This window comes from Nanorana parkeri, unplaced genomic scaffold, assembly GCF_000935625.1.
Source record: "Nanorana parkeri isolate BGI_ZX_2015 unplaced genomic scaffold, ASM93562v1 scaffold1345, whole genome shotgun sequence".
NCBI classification, from domain to species: Eukaryota; Metazoa; Chordata; class Amphibia; order Anura; family Dicroglossidae; genus Nanorana; species Nanorana parkeri.
The window spans coordinates 170,607-179,052 of NW_017307613.1; the positions used below are offsets into that span (position 1 = coordinate 170,607).

The 8,446-nt window shown below is 42.8% G+C and overlaps 1 protein-coding gene across 1 annotated transcript in view; it reads right to left on the reverse strand.

The window, feature by feature from the left end:
• CAB39L (calcium binding protein 39 like) overlaps positions 1-2,166 on the reverse strand; it is a 53,832-nt gene extending 51,666 nt beyond the window's left edge. Inside the window, exon 1 of the mRNA XM_018569506.1 lies at positions 1,728-2,166. The gene's annotated coding sequence lies outside the window, so the exon portion shown is untranslated. The remainder of the gene's footprint in view (positions 1-1,727) is intronic.
• Positions 2,167-8,446: the final 6,280 nt, after the last annotated feature.

Here is an 8,446-nt window from a genome sequence, read left to right on the forward strand (position 1 = left end):
ATATATATAGTAAGCTCACATCCCTGCCCCTCCTCACTACTTACCCATTCACAAAATGCCTTTGTATTTTTCTCAAAGTATACAAGGCGTTCTGTGATTGGAACAAGAGAGGAGAGGGTGGGGAAGTGTTATTTTTCCCGGAGTTTGGCTTTAAGGGGCGGAGGATGGCAGGCATACATTGAAAGTGTGTGTTTAGCCAAAACTTTTTTCTTAGTTTGGATACATTGGGGAATGTTTAGAACCCCTGCCAGGTTCTTACTGCTATCTGGGACTCACCCTCACTTTCTGTCCTGCTGACAACCTTTACCAGACAGGAAGTGGGGAGAGCTCTTCAGCAGGAACACAAACAAATAAAAATGCTCACTTCCTGTCCAGTGAAATCGTTGTGAGCAGGACATGATGTGAGAGGAAATCTTTCTAACAGAGAGACCCGGACAGCAGGAAAAACCCAACAGGGGTTCTAATCCTTCACCACTTTACCAAAAACTAGAAGAAGAACTTTTGGCAGTTTAGCAGCAGATCAAAGCAGGAGAATGCTGGATTTGCTGGGCAGTTATGTATGTTTTCTGAAGAAAACCCGGCAAATAGGTAAGAGGGGAAAAAAAAAAAGAAAGTGTGTGGGGGGAGTGTAAAGCTGATGTTCCTCTTTAAGACCAGATGGATTGAACAGACTACACAGGGGGCACAGCCTATCTGCCCCAGGGGGTGTATTTCCTTATGAAAAATAGTTTTGTAACCAGTGTGTCGTACTAGATATACTTATAGGAAGCCTACAATTAAGCAGGTCAAAGATTCTCCATCCATGGAAGTCTCTCTAATTAATTATACCCTCGATCATTAAAAAAAAAAAAATTATGCACAACCATGCTGTCCCTGCTTTAGCCTACAGGAAATATTACATGTAGAGACATGTAGATCTGAGGAACTGGGGTTGCACATAACAGAACGACCAAAATGCACTCCTGTCCTGTCCAGAGGGTTCTGAAATCCCTGCTTGGTCTGGCAATGGGAAAATTCAAATAAAACTCAAATTAAGGTAAACTGAATGGATTGACCTCTGCATAGTGACTCTTGCAGGTCTATTCACTACAGGGTGAAGAGTTTGGAGAAGTCAGGAGAAGTGAACAATCTAGGACAACATAGCTGAACTGGAAAGTGAGCTGAATGGGATAATTTTTCCAAAATCAGCTATGTTATCCTAGATTGCTCACTTCTCCTGCCTTCTCCAAACTCTTCACCCTTTTGTGAATAGCCCTGTTGGACTGTAACTGATCACTAAATCAATTTTACTTGTTGCCTCGTTTTGCTGTTTAACGAGGACATCCGCATTTATCAAAACACATAGTAGTACATACTTGATCGATAGATAGATAGATACCGGTAGATAGATAGAAACTGTGATAAAAATATGACAACGTCTTTAAAAATGATCTCAGGATCCGGCTATAACTTTTTTAAAGTTTAACCATATAGTACATACTTATCTCTGTACATCACTGGCATGTAGGTGCCCATTGGTAATTAGGGTATAATAAGTAATCAGCCGACCTCACAGCCTATGCAGCAGAACTCATGTTTCAGAAGCAGCATTTCAGTCATGTACACTGTACCTGTGATGTACACAGGAAACCCTATGCATTCTTAAAGTGTATTTATTTCCCTCTTCTGAATCCGCATACAAAACAACCTTCAATAAAGGATACTAGGCTATATTTAGCAGTACTTACTGAGAAATCGTCCGGCCAATGTTGTTCCAGAAAGCGCTCCGATAAATAAAGGCAAGGCAGACAGATTACATATCCCCGGTTGTGCGATTGTGTTGTGTTGTTAACTCTATTTCTTGTTTGCCTAGTAATAGAGCAGAAAAGCAGCTTCCTTCTCTGTCTGCTGACTGGCCGGCATCCCCTGCACTATTTGCACATAATCGATAGCTTGCAGTGGAAAGCAGCAGTAAATTTCCACTCTGGTTGCTTCTGCGCTCAGATTCTTTTTTCGGATATAGGCAGTACCGTTTCTGGTTCAACCAGCTCTTACTGTGAAACTTAGCTGCTCATCGCAGGAATGTGTGTAAGACAAAAGACAAAATAAAACATTTGCCAAGGGAATCGTCTGAGGTTAAAGTCCCCACTAGCACAGCAGGGCAGAGCGCACTTCAGAAGTGTTCCGCCTTACTGACGGAGTTAACCTCTCCCAGGCCATAGAGAGAGACACAGAGGCAACACATTCTACTCAATGACTAAGTACTCTCATAGAAGAACAACACTGTACATACAGGAACCCACAGAATCAATTCCACTACATCTAGCCATATAATCCGCTGGTTTAGAAAAGGTGTAAGATCTGATTTAAAGTCCTCCGGCAAAATTGTTCTTAACCCTGGCATCACTAGGGTACCCCCACACTGCAAGGGTTAAAGGATAATTAAACCCTCGAGGGGTTTTTGCATATATCCACTGCTAACAAGCAGTAGATATACTGTATGCAAGAACATTACAAAAAAAAAAAGGTACAAAACGGCGAGAAGGATCATGGGGCGGGTGCATGCGCAGTACAGATCTTCAGCCAGGAGACGAGGAGAGACACAAGGTAAGCACACGCACAGACTCCGTGGAACAGGAAGACACAGCAGTCAGCGCTGGATCAAAGACCGGCAACAGCGCTGGAGGGACTCCAGAAAACTGTAAGAAAGAAGATGATGGGATCAAGAGGCATCATTTATGGTAATTCCTTGCACTAGCACGGGGGGGGGCTGGGGGGAATATCCTTTAATGTCACTTTAAGTGTCCGTTTTTGTCTAGGTGCAGAAATTAAAAAGTTCCTTCCAGCCTATTTTCCCCCTCCGCTTCAGTGGTCCAAGGTCCCTGCACATTGTATTGGATGTGAGGTGCATACCATGGCAGAGGAGGAGACAGGCTGGAGGGAGCGCTGGAGGGAGTTCGGGTGAGTATAACTTTGTAGTTTTCACACCAGAGGAAAACGAGAACTTAACCCTTGTATTTACGGGGTAGCCCCACTGTAAGGGTTAAGATTTTTTTCACGGAGTTCTTTCAAACAAAAAGAGAATTTGTAGGTGTCACTTTCATCTTTGTACTAAACCACAGAACCAGAATTCTGATGGTAACCACTCGTGTCTGAAAGTATTTCTTTACATTTTTCCCCTAGCACTTAGTCATGTTTCCAATTAGATGACTCCAACTCTCTCAGCTCGGCTCCCCTGAACTTTCTGTCCAGTATAAGATCACAAGGGACAGCACAGTGTCCAGCAGCTGCCCATCTACTAGCCTGAGGAGGGGGGAGGGGAGAGGCTTGTCTTGCTGTGTCTGTGTTTTTGTGGAGATACACACAACTTTTACACACAAGTCTGGCAGGTTATAAATAAAAGTGTATGAAGTGTCCCCATTGTTTGTTGTATGTACTGCATTTGTGAGGTGCTTCTCCAGCACATACCCCTTTTACCAGTACGTCTCTGGAGAAACCAAATGAATGGTGTTCATGTATTACACTGAAGACTTATTACATTATACTATGAAGACACGGAATCATGTGACATCCATTTGGAAGTATACTGCAATCAATTGTTGGAAGTCTAGGGTGCTGGCCCTGAGAGTATCAGCACTTTTGCCTATAGCCATGGTGCTCCGCCTCACAGTCATTTTTTGTTACTTTCACCTTCAGGATGTTTGGGCACTGGCATGCAAATTATGTTAAGAAAGCCCCCGTATAACTCCGACTCCAACCGTCATGCCCGTTTTGCTAGTGTTCTAGCAGGTTGGACACCTTTTCCTCAGGTCTGTGGAGAATGCTTAGCTAGATTCCTATTAGCTATTTCAATTTGCAATATCCAATAGCAAGCTGGCTATTGCACCCGCCCTCTGCTGCTGTCAATCACTAGAAGGGGACCTGATGGAGACCTGCAAGTCCTCTTCTGCTGATTGACAGCAGCAGAGGGCGGGTGCAATCGCTAGTTTGCTATTGCAAAGTGAAATAGCCAATAGGAATCTAGCTATGCATTCCTATGCTGTTTTTATTTCTTATTTTTTTCTGACTGACGGCAGCTGATGTCAGAAGAAAAGAAAAAGAACCAGAGCAGGGAAAGGTTTACTCTGCTCGATCGAGCAGAGTAAACCTTTCTGGGGGAAAGTGTTTCTCTCCCGGGGCGGCCGGGAGCCGCTATCTAGTAGCGGGAAACTCCCGTAGCGTCCGGGAGAGTTGGGATGTCTTCAGGCGACCACTGGCAAATCGTCATTCGACCCCCAATGGGGTCACTACCCACAGGTTGAGAAACGCTGATGTAGAGGGAGCCACAGACCAGTGAACCTGAATAGGAATCAAGCAGAAATTCCCTGAATGGTAACAAAGTCATTAACAAAAATCAAAGGCTCCATTTAAACCATCAGTGCGCGCTACCGCACGGCCGCTGGCGTGCTCTGAATGGAAGCGGTGCCATGCACTCATTTCACTGCGACGCACTGTTTACCTTTTTTTCTTTTTTAACTTTATTGACCTGTCACAAAGTGACATTTCATTCAATACGATTCACCCCAGTGAATTATGATGCATAAAGCACTGCATTTGTTAGGACTGTGCTTGGCAACACAGCGCGGTGCATCTGGTTTGAACAAGCATATTGAGGTTTTGATACTGATGTTCTAATCATTTAGCACTCTCTCCAAAATTAGAAGGAAAGGTATGGCTAGAATTGGGCTTTAACCAGCACACTTTGCTGGACAATCTATATTTGTTTGGGCCTGGATTATTCCTTCAGTACCGTGGGGTACCTGGAATACTCCTCCAGATATGGGTGAGGTCTTTCAGGGGATCTTGCGTTCCCCCTTGGGCTGGAACTGGCTTATTCCTTCAGTACGGGGGTACCTGGATTACTTCTCCAGATATGGGTCAGGTTTTACAGGGGATCTCACATTCCCCCTTGGGCCGGACCTGGATTATTCCTTCAGTACGGGGGTACCTGGATTACTCCTCCAGATATGGGTCAGGTTTTACAGGGGATCTCACATTCCCCCTTGGGCTGGACCTGGATTATGCCTTCAGTACGGGGGTACCTGGATCCCTCCTCCAGATATGGGTCAGGTATTTCAGGGCATGATGCTTTCCCCTTGGGCTGGGCCTGGATTATTCACTGTGCAAATTTCAGCTTCCTTAACAAGTGGCACATAGGACATGGCTGGGGACCACCTTGGAGGCATTTTTACAATGTATGTATTGCATTTAATGAGTTTCAGATGGCCCTTATTTTACTGGAGCTATTGAACATGTCCTGGTCATTACTCACTCTTACGTTGGTAATTTACTTTACGCCCTTTTTTATGTGTACCCTTGTATTATTGTGTTATATTTTCTGTTGTATTATTTTAAAATAAAAATAATACAACAGAATAAAAATCTTTGTAAAACAGAATGTATCCCGTCTACCATCTTAGGAGAGCTCTGAGGAAAAAAAACTACAACATATTAGCTTATGTGTACAAGGTGTTCCTATTTCTGCATACTGTGATTAACACAAATCCCTTTGCAGCAGGTAAGAGCAACCCGCTCAAAGAAAGTGAATGGGGAAGGAGTCAGTTTTGATTAAAGGCATATTCCACCATTTGCAAAAAAAATACATTAATAATAATAAATTATAAAATTATAAATTAAAAAATGGGTATTTATTTATTTTGCACTAGAGCCTGCAAAGCATTGCAACTGCGCTCAGTGGATTATAGGGGTAATGCACAGGCTCCTACACAATATAGCCCCAGTCCCGTGCCCATAAACTGAATTTTAAAAAAATACATGATACAGTCAGGAGAAGAACTTCGCAAATCAGGTTAAGAGAGGGGCAGTTTGAGCGTGAGGGGCTGCAAACTGTAACCATGTTTCACATTCCTTTAGCCATATCTTTAAAATAACAACAAAGGCACCTTTAGTTTAGTAATGACCATCTACAAACACATGCTTCTAGATAATTGTTGGCTTTGTATTCTTTGCATTCCGTATTTTTGTTTTCTTCCCCAGTCTTCTCACAGTGGCCATGTTTACTAAGGGCCGATTACTAGTTCTCTTTTTACTTCCTGGATTTCTGGCACATGTGACTAGACATGTGACCATGCACATCATCTCAGGGGGAGGAAATGCCTTTACCTGAGATTACAGATGAGATTTCCCAGTAATGCTCTGCTGATGACAAGGCAATCCCAGTGTGCATTGCTTTGGCAAAATTACGTCATTTTGCTCTTTCAAAGCAGGAAGTGAATGCTCTGCAAGTGTAAGAATTTCACAATCACAGCATTTTACACCTGACATGTCTATGTTATTATCAATCATCATCCATAGAGCGATGCATTGGTAAAGTTTGACGTTTCAGTGTAAATGTCCACTTTAATATAGATATAACATGGAACATGGTCAGAATTAGCATTTAAACCGAGTCATATTTAATGGCTACTATATTGCCTGGAACCCTAAGAAGCAGGACAATGTCTGAGCTTAACAGATTGAAAAGGAACTTGGATATTCAGGAGTTTAATTCATTATGTTACGGCTTCAGGAAATTGTGGAAACAATTAAAAGTAGAGCACGTCAGCCAAGCAATGTGTTGCGGAGGCAATTCGGTGTAAAGGAGCAACAAACTCTGTACTAGAAAGGTCATTCAAGGTGAGGTGACACTATGTCTAATACTAACAGATTATCGACATGAGAACTGTGCCTTAAATGATGTACTTTTCCCATACAGAGCAAAGTAACAGGTTCACTTTACTCTATGGAACATAAGAGCATGCCACATATGACCATCCACTCGACCATCCGCAGCCAACCGGCCCGAGAAATATCTGTTACTTCTTGGTATAGGGGACACCATACGGGGCAACAACACTCTCCCCCGGCATACCCACAATACAGCACCTACCGCCTGAATGGCCAATAGCCAGGCCTGCGCACTGTCCCTGTGCAAGTTTCAACTTCCTTAAAGGGTAATTCCACTTTCCCTGGTGAATTTGGGAAAATGTAATTAACACCTCTAATCTGGCTCCCTCCACCCCCCACTAAACTTACCTTTGGGCGAATGCAGGTATACTATCTGTTCCCCCTAATGCTGTGTAGCGCAGCCCTGTGCTCTGGATTTTGAATTTCGCTCGCAAATGGCGAGCACTAATTGGTCACGGCAGTAAGGGGTATGGATAGTGCACCCAGACCAGCGGAGGGGAATGAGCATTGGCCCAAAAGTAAGTATAGCTGGGGGTGGAGGGGGAGTTGAGTGAGAGGGGGCCAGATTGGAGGTGGTTATTTCCAAAATTTACCTGGGAAAGTGGAATTACCCTTTAACAAGTGACAGCAGCTTATGCTCCATAGGGTAAAGTAAACCTGTTACTGTGTATGTACAGAACCTGTTGCTATGTATGTACTGTATGTACAGAACCTGTTGCTATGTATGTACTGTATGTACAGAACTACAACAGACCATGTAGTTCAATAGGTATAATGTGTGCTACATCCCCACACCACAGAGACATGGCAATAGTGAGTTACTGTAAAGGAAAACTAATGGCTGGCAAGCTACGGTGCAGAACCTGCAAGTTAAAGTGTATGTCTGAAAAAAAAAAAAAAACATGCTGTACATCTCTGCAATGCACATATTCTCATGTTCTGTCCCTTAAAAAACACTGCAAGTACCGAAAAATCTTTTGATCCTGCCAGGAATGCAGTGAGCTGACAACACAGACCCCTTGCTGCACTGCCTGTCCTTTGCTGAATTACAGAACACCTCCCTCTCATCATCTCCATATTATTGGGAATGTGTTCTGTAGTCCAGAAGGGACAAAAGCTGACAATACTGCTTGGAATTTCCATGTCGCAGAGGCAGCGTTGTCAACTCATTAGAGAAAGTTAGAAGCTTACTGGATTTGGGGCAGATCCACAAAGTATTTTAATGCACTTGCAGCATTCACTTACAACATGGGGGAATATGTTTGTATTGCAGATATGTACTGAATGATTTTTTATTTTGCCCAGACATAACTGTTAAATGGTCTTTTTTAAGAGGAACTATAGTGCTTCTTGATCAACTTTAACTTTTTATATAGTTCATAAACTGATATTTTATACCACTGTATAAAAAACTAATTACACAAATAAATACTGAATACAAAATACATAATTTAGTACATGTAGTGCATGCTGGGCTTTCTAATACTAGCTCTGCCTGGACTGACCGAAGATCTATACGTTGCTGTTTCTACTAGAGGGTGCTATGTTCCTTCTCTGAAGCTCAGCAGTTAACCATTTATGTGAAACCCTGGAGTAACAGACAAGCACCCATCTCCACCTCCTGGTCTTAAAATAGAAAACATTTAATATGTATATGCAGTATTTATATTTAACTGACTAAAAAGACAAAAGGATGAAAAATCTCAAGGTAACCTAGCCTAAAAGGAAGCCTTTTCTTCAC